This window comes from Furipterus horrens, unplaced genomic scaffold (genome assembly GCF_987537825.1).
Source record: "Furipterus horrens unplaced genomic scaffold, mFurHor1.1.pri manual_scaffold_12, whole genome shotgun sequence".
NCBI classification, from domain to species: domain Eukaryota; kingdom Metazoa; phylum Chordata; class Mammalia; order Chiroptera; family Furipteridae; genus Furipterus; species Furipterus horrens.
The window spans coordinates 14,811,442-14,830,142 of NW_028327182.1; positions in this window are offsets into that span (position 1 = coordinate 14,811,442).

Below are 18,701 nucleotides of genomic sequence, written 5' to 3' on the forward strand. Positions count from 1 at the left end.
GTGGAATTTTAGTTATCTAGATTTCCACTTTTAATTATAGTATTAGAAGAACAATTTTAAGGGAGATTTTTTTAAATGTTTATTAGAAACTATTATTTAGCAAAAATTGTTGCTGAACAGTTTACAGGAAAACACATTGTCATTAAATTTACCTGACATCTCCATTCAATGTCTAAGAGTATCTATTGAGCGTGGATTTTAAATACAAATCCATATAGGTATATCAGTTTAATATACCAGAATATTACCTGCCACTCAATTACTCCACTGGCTAGAGTAAAATTAAAACTTGTCTTCAGAACCAGGACATCATGTGCTCATCCTTTCTCACTTTGACTCCCATGATCACATCTATCTTCCTGCTATCCTTTCTAAACCCATTATTCTTTAAGCTATTTTCCACAGTGTGGTAAATGATCATTCTTAAATGCACATCTGATCAAAATGCTTCCCTGCATGAAACTCTTAAATAGCTATTAACTACAGGTAAAATCTATTCTAATTTGAGCAGTCTATAAAGTCAGTGACAAAGGGTCACCTATTTATCTTTCATCTTTTCCATTTAACTCATAAAGAAATTATATATGTACATATAAATTATATATGTATATATGTGTATGTGCATGTGTGTGTATATATACATGCATATGCATGTACCTACATATGTCCACCATCCCTGCATTGCAGCCACATAAAATAATTCAAAAGCCCATACCATCTCTTATGAATTTTTATAATCTTGTCTTTACCACTGGTTATCTAGATTTTCTTTTTAATTTTCTTAATGACTTTAATTTGACTGATACCTTTCTTAAATATTATTCCTAGATAAAGTTTATTTCTCTTGCTCCTTGGACAACTGCACAAGATCTCTTAGTAAGATGCTACTATAATGATTAATTTGATTGTAACTCCAGCATACTATGAAATTCTGAAAGAAAACATTTTTAGTCATGTTTGAAGTATTATTTTTAACATGAGCTTAATAACTATAGATAGACTTTTGTTTTGAGAAAACTCATAGTGAAGCATTTAGAAGTTTCTTCAGACCTCAACAAGCTCCTTAAAAAGTTAAAAAACATGACTACAACACCAAAAGTTTTTCATTAAAGAGAGAAATGCCTATGGTGCATTGGCTTTATTGGCTTATAAGCAAATCTATGATGTAAAAATAAATAAATCAAACAAACTACCATGGACATATTTCTGAAAAAAGTGACTCTTCCTCAAGAAGAGCCTCAGGCAGGTCCTTCAGGAGGTATACCAGAAGATGTCTTCGTTGTCATAGCAGATGACAACTCCATGTGTGTTATCATCCCTGAAGACCTTCCAGTGGGACAAGCTATGGACGTGAAAGACAGTTATACAGATAACTGCAATTCTGTGCAGGCCTAGGCTAATGTGTGTGCTTGTGTCTTCGTTTTTAACAGTAAAGTTTAAAAAATAAAAATTAAAAAAAATTAAAAAATAGGTAAAAGCTTATAGAATAAAGATACAAAGAAAAATATTTTTGTGCATCTGTACAATATGTTTGCATTTAAAGCTAAATGTTATGGCAAAGACTCAAAAAAGTTAAAAGAATAAAAGTTGAAAAAGTAAAAAGTCATTAAGCTTACATTAATTTACTATTGAAGATACATATTTTAAGATAAATTTAGTGCAACCTAAGTGGTCATTGTTTATAAAGTCTACGGTAGTGTACAGTAATGTCTTATGTCATAGTCAACCATCACTAACTAACATCCAGTCCTGCAAGCTCCATTCATGGTAAGGGTTCTATACACATATATCTTTAATATTTTTACTGTAGCTGTACAATGTTTAAATATGTTTGGATACAAAAATACTTATCACTGTGTTCAATTGTCTACAGTATTCAGTACAGTAACATGCTGTATAGTTTGTAGCCTAGAGTAATGGAGTATATCGCATAGCCTAGATGTGTAATAGACTATACCACCTGGGTTTGTGTGAGTGCATTCTATGGTATTCGTACAACAAAATTAGGATAGGACTTATTTCTCATGACTAAGTCTAAGGAAAAAAATCACGTGATCCTATCAATAGATGCAGAAATAACATCTGATAAAACTCAATACTATTTTATGGCAAAAATGCTCAGCAGGAATAGATACAGGACTAACTATCTCAATTTGACAAAGAACATCTTTCATAAGCCTTCAACTAATATTTTAATTAATGGTGAAAAACTAGAACATTTTCTGTTAAGTTGAGGAACAAAACAAGATATTAAATGTTGAACCTGTTTTGAATACCTATGATAAATCCTCATTGATCATAGTGTACAATTCTTTTTATACTTTGTTGCTTTCAAATATATTTTTCTGAATCAATTTTAAACTAGAAAAATGAAAGAAAAGAAAAACACCATTCCCTCATTCTTCCAACTCCCTGCCCCAGTTTCTGGTTACCACCAATGGGTTCTATGTATCTATGAGCTTGTTTCGTTTTTTCTTTTTCTTTGTTTTTACTTTTTTAATATTCTATATGAGAGGTCATATGTTATTTTCTTTATTTGTCTGACATATCACTTGGCATAATGCCCTCAATGTTCATCAATATTGTTGCAAATTGTAAGATCTCATTATTTTTATGGCTAAACTATGTTTCTTTATATATTTATATGTACACACGCACACACACATATAATACCACTTTTTTTTAATCCATGTATCTATCTATGGACACCTAGGCTGTTTTCATATTTTGGCTGCTGTATCTAGTGCTGCAATAAGCATGAGGGTGCCTATGAGGTCTGTCCAGAAGGTATCCAGCCATGCATTATGCAAAATAGAGACATTTATTGAAGAAGATACAAGATACAAGAAACATTGTACAGAGGACAGTGACACCTCTGTCCACTTCAAAGCAGGCACCTTTGGACTTCACACAGTTCTTCCAGTTGCCATCAGCTACTTGTCATATTTTCCTGAATCTCATCAGCAGTCTGAAATCTCTTGTCTTTCAATGGTGATTTTAGTTTTAGAAAAAAACAGAAGTCACAGGGAGCCAAATATGGGCTGTAGGGAGCTGAGTCACCTGGGTGATTTGATGTGTCTCAAAAAAATCCACATAAGATGTGATGTATGAGCAGGTGTGTTGTGATGAAGCTGCCAGTCACCAGCTGCCCACAGCTGTGGCCTGAATCATCCAAATAGTTTCCATGGAGAAGTGGTCAAGCTTAATTTGATGCAGATCCGTTGCTCTCCTCACTCAGTCATTTTGAATGCAATGGCCACACAGTACACATGCTCACTCAATGGCATCTACTGTCCCACTGACTAGTACAGTGAAGCCATCATCCTTCACGCATGTGCATTCCAGTCCACTCTCTTTGACTGCCAGGTTACATCAATGTCACACAGACCGTTCTCCTTATAGTAACAATGGTTGGACTTTTTCCAGACAGGCCTCGTGTATCTTTCCAAGTTAGTAAATTTTTTTTGGATAAATGTACCAAAGTGGAGCTGCTGTATCACATGGCAGTTCTATTTTTATTCCACCACATGGAAAGTTAGATGGTTTCCTTTCTCCGGGTAGGATAAGATCTGATAAAACTTCAACCTTTTTGGTTCTGGTAAAATACTTTCTCCTAAGGACTGGTCTTGGTAAACATAGGATGCTCTGGCATATTTCAAAATGGCCCTCTTTCCCTCCACTTGATGATGGTACAAGGGTACAATATTTTCCTCTGACACTCATGAATCTTCAGGAGGTAAAACTCACCAAAATGGGGGATAACTGGTTTCTCTGGAATTTTTAATGCTGAATCTTCAGCAATTCATCAATTACTGCTCTGGTTGTCCTGTATCTCCCTGTCTGTCCTATTTCTGGACCAGTGTTCTGCTCTGTGACCTCAGTTCTCTGAGGAATCTGAGAAGAGTTGTTGATTTTCAATTTCTTCAGCTTTCTAATTGTTAGGACAGAGTGTTGACTTCTAAGCTCCTTGCACATTGGACCAGAAGACATAATCTTTACACTATATTTAGAGGTAGCATTAAGTATATATCCTACCTGTCCAGTAAAAACAATCTTTTATAAACTTTACATTCTGAATGTTCTTTCATTATGAATATAACAACTTTCCATCACTATGTTGAATTGCTGACAATTTATAGGTAAATTATTATTATTTAGTTATTCTGTTGTCTATTAAATTTTTAGCCAATTTTTTTTACTTCAATTGTTACTCCATATCCTCAGCATAACTGTTTTTTTTTTAACTTAATTGCTTCAAATAATATTTCTTAACAATACAATGGTGGCCAACATTATTGAGAAATATTGGTAAATATATAAATAGATTTATCAAGATCCTTTGTTCTTTATATTTTCTAATAACTCCTTTAAGTATTTTCCCTCACTTTATTTAAATAATAAGTTCAAGACTTCCGGCCAAGATGGAGGCTTAGACGGACACGCTAGGTCTCCCTCTACAACTAGAGAGGAATACAACTACTTCAAAAAAAAGGATAACTAGAAATTCCAGAAAATAAAACTACACGGAAGTCCAACATATGAAGTTATAAACCAGCGGTGCCACTTGGGCAGGTAAGAGTTAAAGAGGGCAGCGCTGTTTGCGGCCGCACCTGGACAGCGGCGGGGCAGCGAGGAATCCCGGCCCTGGCAGTGCGCGACCCCGGCGCTGGGGAGAGCGGCCGCCGCATCGCCTTGAACAGTGAGGCCCAGGGGGGCGGGAGGACGGATCCCGGTCTCCTGGCTGAATAACTGTGTGAATCCATCTTGGACCCCCGCCCCCAAAGAAAGCACCACAGGGCTGCGAAATAGGTCACGGACAGGTGCCGGTCGCTGACTTGTGATGCGTACACAGGCACTGCCCCCGACAGCCGGCCCAAGAAAACAAAACGCATCTGTCAAAATGAGGCAGGCAAATATAGAGATCCCAGTGGCACAACTCACCAGGCAGCAGATAGAGAACCTGACAGATGAACAGATAAGAAACCTGTCAGAAGCTCAGTTCTGGGCCATTGTTATCAGGTGGCTTACAGAATTCACAAAAGAGCAGGAAAAAGATAAGAAAGAAGCGAAAAACTTTCATAACGAAAGGAACAAAACCGTATACGAGACAGACGATGAGAAAAAAAAATCCAGAGTTCATTTCAACAAACTGGAATATGGAGAAGGAACAAGCAGTCAACCAATGCAGCGAGAGGAAATGGGAAGCAACAATGAGAGGATCAGAAACCTCTGGGACAGCTATAAAAGGCCCAACATAAGAATCATTGGTTTACCAGAGAATGAGGAAGATGAACTAGAACTTGAAAAATTGAGTGAAAATATAATAAAGGAGAACTTCCCAGACTTGGGAAAGGGAATAGACTTACAGGTCCAGGAAGCAAGGAGAGTTCCCAAGAGACTGGACCCAGGGAGAACCACTCCAAGACACATTATAATCAAAATGTCAAAAATTAAAGGTAAAGAGAGAATCTTAAAAGCAGCAAGAGAGAAGAAAAGAATTATGTACAAAGGGGTCCCAATTAGACTATCAGCTGACTTCTCAAGGGAAACCCTACAGGCAAGAAGAGACTGGCAAGAAATATTCGAAGTAATGAAAATCCAAAACCTACAACCACGAATACTCTATCCAGCGAAATTGTCATTCAGAATAGAAGGACAGAGAAAGTGTTTCCAGGACAAAATAAAACTGAAAGAGTTCATTAGATCCAAACCACTGTTATATGAGATGTTAAAGGGACTGGTTTAAAAAAACAGAAGCTAGGGAGATGAAACAAAGGCAAACTAAATAGGCAACGAGAGTGGAAAAGGAACTGTGGGTACAGGAAGCATATTGGGGGGAGGTCAACAGGGAGGGGGAATGGGGAAAGGGAGGGAGATGATATAGGAATTGGGGATCAAGGTAGGAGGGAATGGAATAGACGGAGAGAGGTTGGGAGGAACTGTATGCACAACTAATGGACATAATCTAAAAGGGGGGGACAACTGGAGGGAGGGGAGCCACCGGGTGGAGGGGAGCAGAGGGAAGGGAAATTGGCACAAATGTAATATTTTAATCAATAAAACACATTAAATCTGAAAAAAAAATAATAAGTTCATATGTACCAGAAAGTGTTTATTTTCACTTAAATTACAATAAAAATTATACAACTATTTCTTATACATATTATCACTTGTTTTTATAAATGTTTATATGTACATATATAGTAATTTATATAATTAAGAATAGTTTATAAAAAAGAATAAAAAGTATAAGTTTTAAATCTATGAATCAAAATAGAAAGGTTATTTTCTGTATTAGTGAATGAAACTTGGCTTTAAAAATAAGATTGATCTTAGAAGATCCTTTATGACCCTAATAATTTCATATTTTATAATTTTCTAATAGCAGTGTAAATGTAAGCGGTTTCAACATTGCACATATTCTCCAAAAGTCTTTATTTTTTCAAAGAGTAGTAACTTTCAAAATCAAATTAATTAGATCATATCCTTTAGTTTCACACCTTCTATCATCAAATTATTTATGTTACTAAATAAATTTTTTTGTGTACATAATTATTTATACCTTGGACCTTGACATTGTTTATATCTCTATGATACTTCCCTTATACAAAATAAAGCTCTGTTAGAAAATAATTGAGAAAGGACCTTGGTATAAACATAAAACAATCATAAGATAATAGTGTTAAAATTATTACAAGGTTATTCATTTGATTGGATAGTCAAACCATTGAAAACTATGATGAAAATATTTTCTTTTAGTATGTTTGAGAAATAGTTTCAAGTGGAAAAAAATAATACAATGATTTTATGCAGTGTTTTATCTAGGTTCCACTGGATAGACATATTTATATTACTAAAATGACTATGCATAAAAAGGATGGTTGAAAAAATTATACAATTAATTTCTTAAAAATAAATTCATTTCAAAGTGAAAAATATATAATTAGAAGTTCAGAGTATTTGCTACAAAGTTTAAATGTATGTCTCTACAATCAACATCATAACGAAGCTTTTGCATCCACACAGTTTTAATCATTCATACATATTATTCTAATTGTGACTTTTAGCTTTGGATAGATATTGAAATATTTACATAAATGTATGTGTGAATATGTATATGTGTATTTATGTGTACATATATCACTTACAACTATATCTTATATAGACATTCCTCACTTTTCCCTTTTGAAAAATAAATGGTATTCTTTATTTAATATTTATAAATACAAAGATAAATGTGTAATTCCTTTTAGTTTCTCAAAGGGTTTTATATAACTATTTTTACAAAGTAACACATTTTTATTTGGGAATATTTTCTGTCTTTATATAAACTTAGGGAGGATTTGATTAAACTCATTTAACCAAAAAATTCACCACAGTTTCCCACCTACTTATAAAAACGTACTATAGAACTTTTTTATATCAGCATGAATTTGAAGTAAACCCACACAAATCCATAAAAATTCTGAATTATTGATCACATGTTAATATGCTCACAGTATGAAGTTTAAAGAATCATTTTCCAAGGATATAAAATCATAAATCTTTTACCTAATATACATAAAGAAATTATTGTTAGCATAAAAACTTGAAGAAAATTTATAAAATGAAGCCTTTGTCCTCAAAATCTAGCAAGGTTATACTATGTATACTTGATTCATAAAAAATAACTTGTCGCTCTTAATAGAGAAAATAGTTCAGTATTAATCAGGATGAGTTTTAGGTATGCATATGTCTCCCTCTCTTGATACCTGCTAAGTAAATAATGCACATTTTTACCTTGCAGTTTTCTATGTTATCTTCTGAGGACATGTAAATACAGTTTACATGAAGTGTAGCTTTTTGCACAATGGGGACTAGAGCAGAAGAGCACACTGAAGATAAATGTTTAACCCACAAGAATTGATTCAGCTTCTCTGAACTCCACTTTGATAGAAATGACACACTTTGTGAGTAGGGAATTTACTGTTGGAAAAAGAAAAGATAAGCAAGAGAAAGTAGAAGAAAATGAAATACTTAGAGGTGATAGATTAACCATGTGCAACACATATTTGTAAGATGACAGGAGAGCTTTAAGTACTCTGGTGGATTTTCTATCCTTTTGAGGAAAATTACAGAACATTTAAAAGAACCAATATATTATTCTTTTAAAAAAGAACTGAGATTAATACACAGCTTGCAATGAACACACACACAAGCACACACACATACAGACTGAGCCAGAAGGAGGACCTTAACTAGTCATTAATCTCTTTAGAACGAATGCCACCCCCTTCTCCATATTTCCTCTTCTAGGAAGAGATAAGAAGGGAAAACTGTAATTTTGATTAATTATCTCTTATAGATAAAAAGTAAAGTGAATCTCTTATAGATAAAAAACCTTGCTTATGAATTTTTATTGTGAATGGTCAGTCTGAATGGATATTTCATGACTTAAGATAATTATATTATAGATATAAGCAATTTTAAAGTACTTTGAAACATCTGATACCGAGTAGTTATTCAACAAATGAAAGGAGAGACATCACACTATGTTGCCCTTATTGGTCACAGAGTTAAAAAACATGGAAAGATAAAAACATCTACATTTTTAGTATCAAGAATCACAAAGATGAGTATGGCATATCAGAGAAAAACATAAAGCACAAAGCCTGAGAAAATCAGTTAATACATATAAAACAAATGATAAGAAGGTGATATCTCACAAGGCCATCAATTACATTTTTCTTGGTACTTTCAAAATGAGAATTTACTGGGGCTGAGATTTTATTTTAGTTTTATTTTTCCTAATTTATTGAGGTAAAATTGACCGATAAACTTGTAACTATTTAAGGTAAACATGATCATTTAAATATAAGGTATTTAAGGTAACATGATCATTTAAATATAAATATAGATTGTAAAATGATTACCACAATCAAGTTAACTACATATCCATCACCTCATATTTTACTGTGTGTATGGAAAAGGCCTAAGAGCTACTCTCTAAGAAAATTACAAGTTCTCAATACATTGTTATTAACTACATTCACCATGCTGTACATTAAATCCTAGAACTTACTAATTTTATAAATAAAAGTATCCTTTGACCATCATCTGCCTACTTCTCCGACTTCGTAGGCTCTGATAACCACCATTATACTCTTTATACATGTATCTGAATTAAATAATAGTAAATGTTGTTGTTGTTGTTATTATTATTAGACCCCATATATAAGTGAGATCATACATCTTGGTTTCTCTGACTTATTTCACTTAGCACAATGTCCCCCAGTTTCATCCACGCTATTGCAAATGGCAAGATTTATATATAATATACGTTCATTATCCATTCATTGCTTGATGGACACCTAGGTTGCTTCCATAGCTTGGTTATTATAGATATTATGGATATTGTTACAACAAACAGGACAACAGACATGGTTTTGGAATTCTGATTATCTTTCATTTGGATGTGTAGCTAGAGGTACGAGGTCTGTCCAGGACAAGTGCAGCCATAGTTAATATAACAAGAATGGTTTGCAGGACATCAATGTAACCTGGCAGCCAAGGAGAGTGGACTGGAATGCTCATGCATGAACAACAATGACTTCACTGTGCTAGTCAGTGAGGGTGGCAGATTCCTCTGAGTGAGCATGTGCACTGTGTGGCCGTCACATTCAAAATGACTAGTGAGTAGAGCAATGAGTCTGCATCACATTTTGAGTTAAGCTTAACGTGCCTCCACAGAAACTCGTCAGATCATTCAGGAGGCTTCTGAGGTGATGCGATGAGTGCAGCACAAATAAGTGTGGCACAGATGCTTCAAACGTGGTTGAGAATCTGTTGAAAGTGATCCATGTTCTGGAAGGCCTGCAACAAGCAGAACGCGTTATTCTCTGTATCCCAAATAGAAAGGATATACTATGACATTGCTGAAAACTAGGATGTGAGATATTCCACTTGTAACAATGAGACCCGTTTAATAAATCACTGAAGAGTGACCCCAAATTGATCCTGGCAGAATTACCTTTATCCTTCTTAATTAGAGGGAAACTTGTGGCAATTAAAGGCATTTATGCAAACCATGCTGTAACAAATACTGGATTCACATGCACTTTAGCAAAACTGAAAACCATTAAGAAAACATGTACTTGTCATTTAGCCTAGAGTTGACATATTTGAATAGTCAGTTGCATTGTCTGCATGCAAGACAGTTCAAACAGCAACCGAAGTTAAGAACGTATATATTATAGTAAAGGTTTTGCCTATAAATGTGAAACAAAACTACTATAAAAATTGAGCATTAAAAGTCCAGCTGATGCTAAACTTTCAATTCATCATATACTTTGGGGAAAATAATTTTATAAATCCCAAAGGTGTCTAATTCCTGTGTGGTATAATATTTCTCCCCTAAAGTCACCTGGTCCTACTGTCATACTCGAGCACTGTACTCACACAGACTATTTCATGTCCCAGTATTTCACTCTTTATTTATATCACTTCGACACTTCATTTTAGTCAATGTATAGTTGTTAAGCTTGTTGTTATTCAACCTCATAAAGATCCCTCAGATATAATTATTGTTTCACTTAATAGTCATCTTTCACTTTTCTGTAGGCTTTGCATGTGTCTACAGTGTATTTATATCCATGCTCAGGAAGTTGATGTTTTCCATGACAGTGATATTAATCCTGGTGCTTACATAGTGGAGTTTATGTTCAAGTTTCAAATTAATTTAATTAATCTTATCTTTGCCTCTACTCATTGCTGAATGTAAGTTCACAAATTTAGAGAATGGAACCATAATAAATTCACAGTCCTCAACTTCATTTGCACTTTACTCATTAGCTGAAAATCAATATTTTCCAAATTAGCAGTTCTTGATCCTTGACAGCTTCTTTTCTAAACCTCCTCTATCCTCCTTAAAAATTCCTTAGATCATGTCCCAGTACACACCAAAAATAGAAAGTAGCAGAGGGATTCCCATTTAACTATCTTAGTTGCTCTCTTTTGTCATAACTGTTTAAACAAAATCTAGCATTTATTATGCTTTGTAAGACCTTTCCTACACCGTGTCTCATTTCAGTTTCATTTCCTTTTATTTCCTACTTGTAGAGGACAAAGTATTATTCATTCCCTTGTCTTTCCTTTCAAATACTTGAAAAATAAAGAACATTTGCAGCAACTGGAAGATCAGGTGCTATACTAGTATTATTATTTGCATAGTCTGATGGGACAACTTCGGGTAGCTTCCTACCATACCAATAGTTAAGGTCTGACTGACCATATTAGCAACAGAGATCAATTGTGTAACAAGCCCCGTGAGCCAGAATAAAAATCACCCAAATTATGTAATCTTCTTAAAACAGAAAGGTCCAAATTTGAAAAAAAAAACAAAAACATGTAGGTTTCCAAGTAACTGAGTTCCAGAGAAAAAAATATATATGTCAATTAACTTTGCAAGGGTAAATTTAAAAACACAGATTACTAATATTCAACTTAGATATCTCCTGCTGGAGATAGCACTGCTGCAGTGAATCACCACAGCTGAACTGAAGCCAGGCTATTTTTCAGCTCTGCCTAGAGTTGCCATATTTGGCTGATAAAGATATAAGAGCCCATTTAAACTTGAATTTCAGATAAACAACAAAATTACTTTTAGTATAAAAATTGCAATTGCCTGAGACATACCTACATTAACATTTAGTTCTTTATATGTTATTCCAATTTAACTGGATTTTAAAAAATTTTAATTGGGAAATAGCCATACATGCATCTTATTTTATAAAAAAAAAAAAAAAAAAGCTCAAGAACTATATGCACGACCAATGGGCATGGACTAATGGGGAAGACAACTGGAGGGAGGGGGGTCACTGGGTGGAGGGGAACAAAGGGAAAAGAAATTGTGACAACTGTAATAGCATAAACAATAAAGCATATTATAAAATAAAAAATAAAAACTCACAGAAACACATCTTACAAAAGATCAGAAAAAAAAAATAATCACAGGACCAGCTTCATACCTATATCGGTAACACAAGACTTGTTAATTACACTAAAACTATTAAAGTGTTCAATTCACTCATCTGAAAATGATATATCATAATTGTGTTCTTTATAATATTCTTTAAATTTCCTTGTGTATCTATAATAACAATGATGAAAATGATATCTCGAGTATAATTATAGTATCTACTCAGTCAGGAACTGCATGAAACAAACTTAATAACCTTCAATTTTAGAATGGCTAAATTGTGAGGTAACAGATAGCATTAGGAATGAACAAAGAACTACTGTATGTAATAACATAGATTAACTTCATAAACTCAATTTTTAGCAAAAAATATTAATAAAATAGATTATACTTAGATTTCTATTTTTGAAAAAGAGAGGATCTATGATATTAGAAGTAAGAATAATAGTGTTGCCTTAACTTGAAAGAAATAAGGGAAGATTTTAGAGTTCTAGTAATTTTGAATTTCTTGGTATTCTCATTGTCTATTTGGGAGCATTTAACATGATATTTTGAGCAATATATTTTTCTTCGAAGTACTTCGTTCCTCAATAAAATTGAACAATAAATTAGGATATAAAGGCTAACACATTTAAAATAATTCTATTTTTAAAAATAAAACTAAAAGAATGTCAAAATATATTTTAAATTATAACATAGAGATAATATTATGTTTATGAATTGGCAGAAGATTATCTTACTTTATTTCAGCGGGGGCGGTAAAAGAAAAAGATAAATCAGCATGGAGAATCATAATGCACAAGTAAAAATACCACCATCTGAGCCTTAATACTTCATTACCAGAAAGCTTGAGATTCTCAGCCAGTAACATTGAACCTCTTTTATAAATAAAACACTCAGTTTTTAAAATCCTTTCTGTTAATATATTTACAGAATTCAACTTTGCATTCTAGAATATTATCTTTTCAATCTAAAAGTAATAGGACTAATACTTCTACTCACAAGTGCAAGAGTCTGTAACTTAACTTACTTAAAGAAAAGTACGGCCTGGAAAATTTCCGTGTGATATATTGTACAGAGCAAAGAAAATTAGAACAACATTTTTAATTTAAATATTTAGATTCTAAATCTATAAGTATATTCTTAATTATGTTGCATGAATATATGTACACATAGAATACAATTATACACAAACCCAGATATAAGAAAGTTTTACTCTTATAGCACATTGAGCAGATATTTTGTTAGATTTTTTTCCCTATCACTCCATTGTCATGAAAAGAATAGAACAAGGAAAGATCATAGCAAATGAGAAAACACTTCATGTCAAACCAAAGGTTAAGAGAATTTTTCATAAGAATGTCAGATAAGATTTCCAAATTCTTTACTCAGTAATTTAGAGTTTCTTTGGAAAGATTCGACTTTTGAAGTGCAGTTTTAATCATAATTTTAGAAATAAGAGTATTATGCCATAAAAGATCTTCAGTACAGATAATAGGAAGCTCTCCCTTTTCATTCTCTTTTAAAATGTCAATGTGAATTTAATATATTTTATATACTTTCAGATCTGAAAAGTATCTTAATATAACTTTTCAGTTCTAAGGATTCCTTCAATTCTGTAATATATGATGTCAAAAGTACCTTGTCTTCAGGAATGTACTTTACTTAGTTATCTTTTCCAAAAAGCCCATTCCTGCCATGAATATTACTAACTGACTTCTCTGGTCATCACAAAGAACTAATATGACACTTTATTGATCTAACTTAGAGAGTAAACTATACTATTTATAAGGTGTAAAGTTCTATAAACTGGTTATTACAATGTAGTTAATGAGCAAATTTTAAGTTTATATATGCAATTTATACTGTAGCATATACTCATATATATTTCTGTACAGTGTTTTGAACTTGGTATAATGTCAATTAGGAACTGCTAAAAGCCTTTCAAAAAATAGTTAATAAAACAATCACTTAAAAGTCTCCATAATATGATGGCAGACAATTTTGCTTCCTAAATAGTAAGACCAACATTAAGATTTACCATCATCTGTGGTGTATCAATTTAATGAGGGCACCTTATTTAAGTCAGTAATTAGGAATGAACTAGGCTGCAACTACAGACCCACTATAGCTAGGGAATGAATAAGTTAATGCTAAATCAGTCATTAATTCTCCATTTTTAATATATTTAGACATTGTAACAAATCTACCCCCATGGATAAGAGGGACTACTGTATTTACTACTAGTGTCCAGTAAGTAACACAGACACATTAGGTGCTAGAAAAAAAAGTGGCATAAATAAATGGTCACAAAGACATTAGAAAGAGCAAGAAGAGAAAGATGAGGGACCAGAAATGGCTGCAGCAAGCACCTGCTACCCCTGTGGCTGGTAGAAATAACAAAAGGAGAAAAGTGGGGATTGAAAGAATCTGGAAGATCAGAAGGAAAGACACGGAGTTAGGACCTGGGCTTTGCTTCAGACTGAATGTTTGTGTCCCCTCAAATTTCAGATATTGAAACCCAGTCCTCAATGGGATGGCATTTGGAGGTGGTGACTTTAGGGAGTCATTAGTCATAAAACTAGAAGGAACCCTCACACATGGGATTAGTGCCCTTATAAAAAGAAATCCTAGAAAGCTTTCCTGGCCATCCTAGCAAGTGAGAACACAACCCAAAAACCCTGCCTATGAGCCAGGAAGTGAGTCCCTCCCCAGATACTGCCTCTGCCTGCATATTGACCTCGGAGTTTCCACACTTTAGAACTGGGAGAATAACTATGAGCTGCTGATGAAACATGCAGTCTATGGTATTCTGTTATAGCAATCCTACCAGAGACAGGCTTTGAGAAGTAGGTGTGCTCCATCAGCTTTTGGAATCTCAAAGCAGGTTTAGGAGGATCGGTTTGGGGAGTATTGGAGGAAGATGGAGGCTCGAGCCACCGCGAGAGTGAAGTGCTCATTCTGGGGAGAAGCTCACAGGAATGACAAACAAATTAAAAGGAAGTATTCCCTTCTGATTTCCTTTAGTTCTAGCTCCTGCTATGAATATAACCGAAAAAGACATAAGCTGGCAAAAGGAGCCTGTAACATATATATTGTAGAGTTCCAGTCCTGGTTTCTGAAGTCTGATTATAGATGGCTAGACCAACAACACCTAAGAGACTGAGAGAGAGTAGCTGAAAATGGGTACAATTGGCATTTAAATGTTTCTAGATCTGGACAGCAGTGTTTAGATATGAAAAAGTTCCCATAATTTGATGAGTCTAAATTTTATATTAAGTTTTTAAACATGTTTATTTTTCTCTTCTGGGTGTATTTACTCAATCTTAGATTTGGAACAGGTAGACTTGAACCCTGAAAGGAAAGAACTTTATTTTTCTTCAACAAACTTTAGAAAATTTGGGGCACCTAACCCCTCCGAATTCATACATAGATTTATTGGGGCACCTAACCCCTCCGAATTCATACATAGATTTATTGGAGAAATCAGTCAAACCCTCTGTGCCTTAGGCAGCTGTGTTTACAGCTTTGACACAGCCTCAGTGACTTAATTTCATGTCCCAGCTCTTTTAAGACTCACATATATTTGTCAGACAAGAAGAGTTGCCCTGCATATACAAATGTTTACAAACATGCAAAGATAAGTAGGATTTCTGTATGATAAGAATACCTAGCGTCTAATAAAAATACAGTTTGAGTTCTCAATTTTGCCTAAAACACTACTGTCAACTGGGTATTTGAAATCATAATCTTGGAGAGGCACAATGCCAACTATTCCATTAGTAGCAAAGATTAATTGTAGTTCTTGTTTTTATAGTTATTGTCTTTCACACTAAAGTGATGAAGCATCACAAACAAGATGTTATATGTATCTTCCTTATACACCGATTTTGCTCGTTGGCAAGTAAATTGATGAATTCTTATTTTTTTTAATTTTTAAAAAATTAAAATATGTTAAATTAACTTATTTTACATTATTTTATTCTTGTTTTCACTACCATTTCATCCCCTCATACCCTCTTCCACCACCCCTCCCCCTACAATCCCCACACAGTTGTCCATAACCATGAGTTCTTTTTTTTCTCTTCCGTTCCATGCCTTCACTTTCCCGAGCCTCACCCAGAGCTGTCAGCCTGCTCTCTATCTATGAGTCTGAAATTTAAACTAGCACAGCAATATAATTTAACAAAGAGCACAAGTACCCAAAATAGATTAAAAATAATATGTATGAACTCAAATACCTTTTTAGTATAATAAGAGATGTTGCATTGACATCCTTGGTCGTCTGAATTTAGTACTTACTCTTCTCAGTTTTAAAAAATAGTTTTGAAAGTTAATGTTTATATTGGAATATAAATAACTTTCAATTTTGAGAGGTAAATATTGTGGTGGAATAACTTCCCATAAGTGTATTCATATATCAAAATCTTAATAATAGTTTGCATTTAAATGCTAATAATTAAATTAACTTTAACATTTTATAAAATGAGGGGTTTTTTTGTTTTGTTTTTTTACTTGTAGTATATCTGCTCTACACCTCCACAGGCTCTTCACTACCAACTTACCAAAAGACTTTAAAAAGTATACAAAACTATTAATATATTTTTCTTTTAAAAATGCTCTTTCTCCATGCTATTGACATCATTCAGTACAGTTACTTCTTCTGTCTTCCTGGCATTTGTCTAATTTATTATCCACATCTTATCTCTCTCAATTCTTTCTCTGAGCAGGAAAAAACAGTGGTCAAGAACAGCACAGACTGTAAACTGAGATGTCCAAGTTGGAATGCATGTACCATATCTTAGCTGCTCTTGATTTTGTTAGTTATTCATTAAATGAGAATAATAATGACACCTACTGCATGTGATGGCTGTACTATTTAAAAAGATAATATGTGTTAAGTGATTAGAACACTGATTGGAACATAGTAAATGACAATGACAATACATGTTAGATATCGTCAGCCTTGCAAATGTTGTTATGTTCCAAGACTCTTCCAAAGACTTTTTTCTTTCCATTTCTGTACATTCGTACAAAACCATCTCTTTGACCCCAATAGTTTCAATTGCTCTCTTTGTAATTGAAAATTTCTTAAAATGTGTATGTTCTGTTCTAACTAGTCTTATGTATCCCAATACAAAACATTCAGTTTTTATATAATATTTTTACCAAACATGAGCATGTAAATCACTGACAGAATTTTAAATATATATATATATAATATATATATAATATGTATATATATATATGTATATATATTTTTTCTCTTGCTCATTATATGGTACTGTGGTCCATATAAGGCAGAAATCTGCTTGTCATTTAGATTCCTTTTTCTCTGACTTGTCTCAGCCAGTTAATCACACATCCTTCCCCTTTTAAACACTAAAAGCATGTTTTATCTATTTTCTCCAATGCTCTGATTTTATATTAACCTCCACAAGTTTTTCAAATAAACAGTTAAAATATTATGTATAGTTAAACTTGCTCTTTTCTTTAAAAAGTATTCATACAAAGAGATCTTTTTAACATACCAATCTAAAGTTATTCTCCTACATAAAATTCATCAATATCTTGCCATAACCCATAGAGTAAAATCAACATTTACACATATCTAATAAAGCATTGACTTCCCTTCCTCTTACACACCATGTTTCAGCAATTTTAAACATGTTAAATTACAAATTACTCAAGTGAATTATGGAATATTGCATTTTCTGAGACGACTGTTTTATATATATATATATATGACTGGTATTCATCCTGATTGACATAGTGTTTGTGGGAGCCTGCAGCTCCTCTAACCATAGATTGCTTCTAAGGCTTAGCCATGAAAATAATACAACACCCCCCCCCTCTCTCCCAGTCCCTCTCTCTCTCTTTCAGGATGTCACCTATAGAACTTATAGAAGTGAGCCACCATGCTGTGAGGAAGCCCAAAGAGTCCATGTAGAGAGGAAACGTAGAATGTTCCACATGGAAGGAAACTGAAGTCCAAAGTCGATAGCCAGCATCAATTGCCATATGCAGGAGTCAAAATTTCCTGATCCACAAATGTGTGAGTTTATGCCACTAAGTTTCTCTAATTTTGTCCTGCAGCCAGAAACAGAAATATATCACACTTATATTCGTTCCACAGGGATTGGCTCCCTTTTCCTAGAACCTTTTCCAATTTCCTAAGTCTCAAATCAGATATCACCAGTATCAGCATTTCTCATCATCACATATTCATCTTTAATTTAATTTAAATATTATTGGTTCTAGTCTTTTAAAAAAATTTTTAGACTCTAATGTTTCTTACTGTTGCTTACACACACCATTCTTCCATTATCAAAACACTCTTCAGTTCTAATGTGAATAACTCTCAACCCTCACTGGAATTTAAACAATGATGGTAGAATATTTGTCTTGTCCGTCATTATCCTTTTGGGTACACAGTAAATTGTGCAAACTTGTGGTATGTGCTGATCCAGCATTTTCCATATGGGCAACACAAGACAAGACTAATAATTATTAAACACAAATAACTTAATTAAATTGATGATTTTCCCGAGTTCCATAAACCTGTAAATTTAACATAGAAAAGAAACCTTGAAATTAAACACATTTATAGTTCCTCCAGCCCCATCCTTCAAGTGAAGGTGGTTTCTTGCTAAGCCAATTTAATAGGTAGAGGTAAAAATTGTGGAAACAGAAATAGGTTCAATTTTTTAACATGAAAAATTTGATGAATATGCCTGCAGCTAGA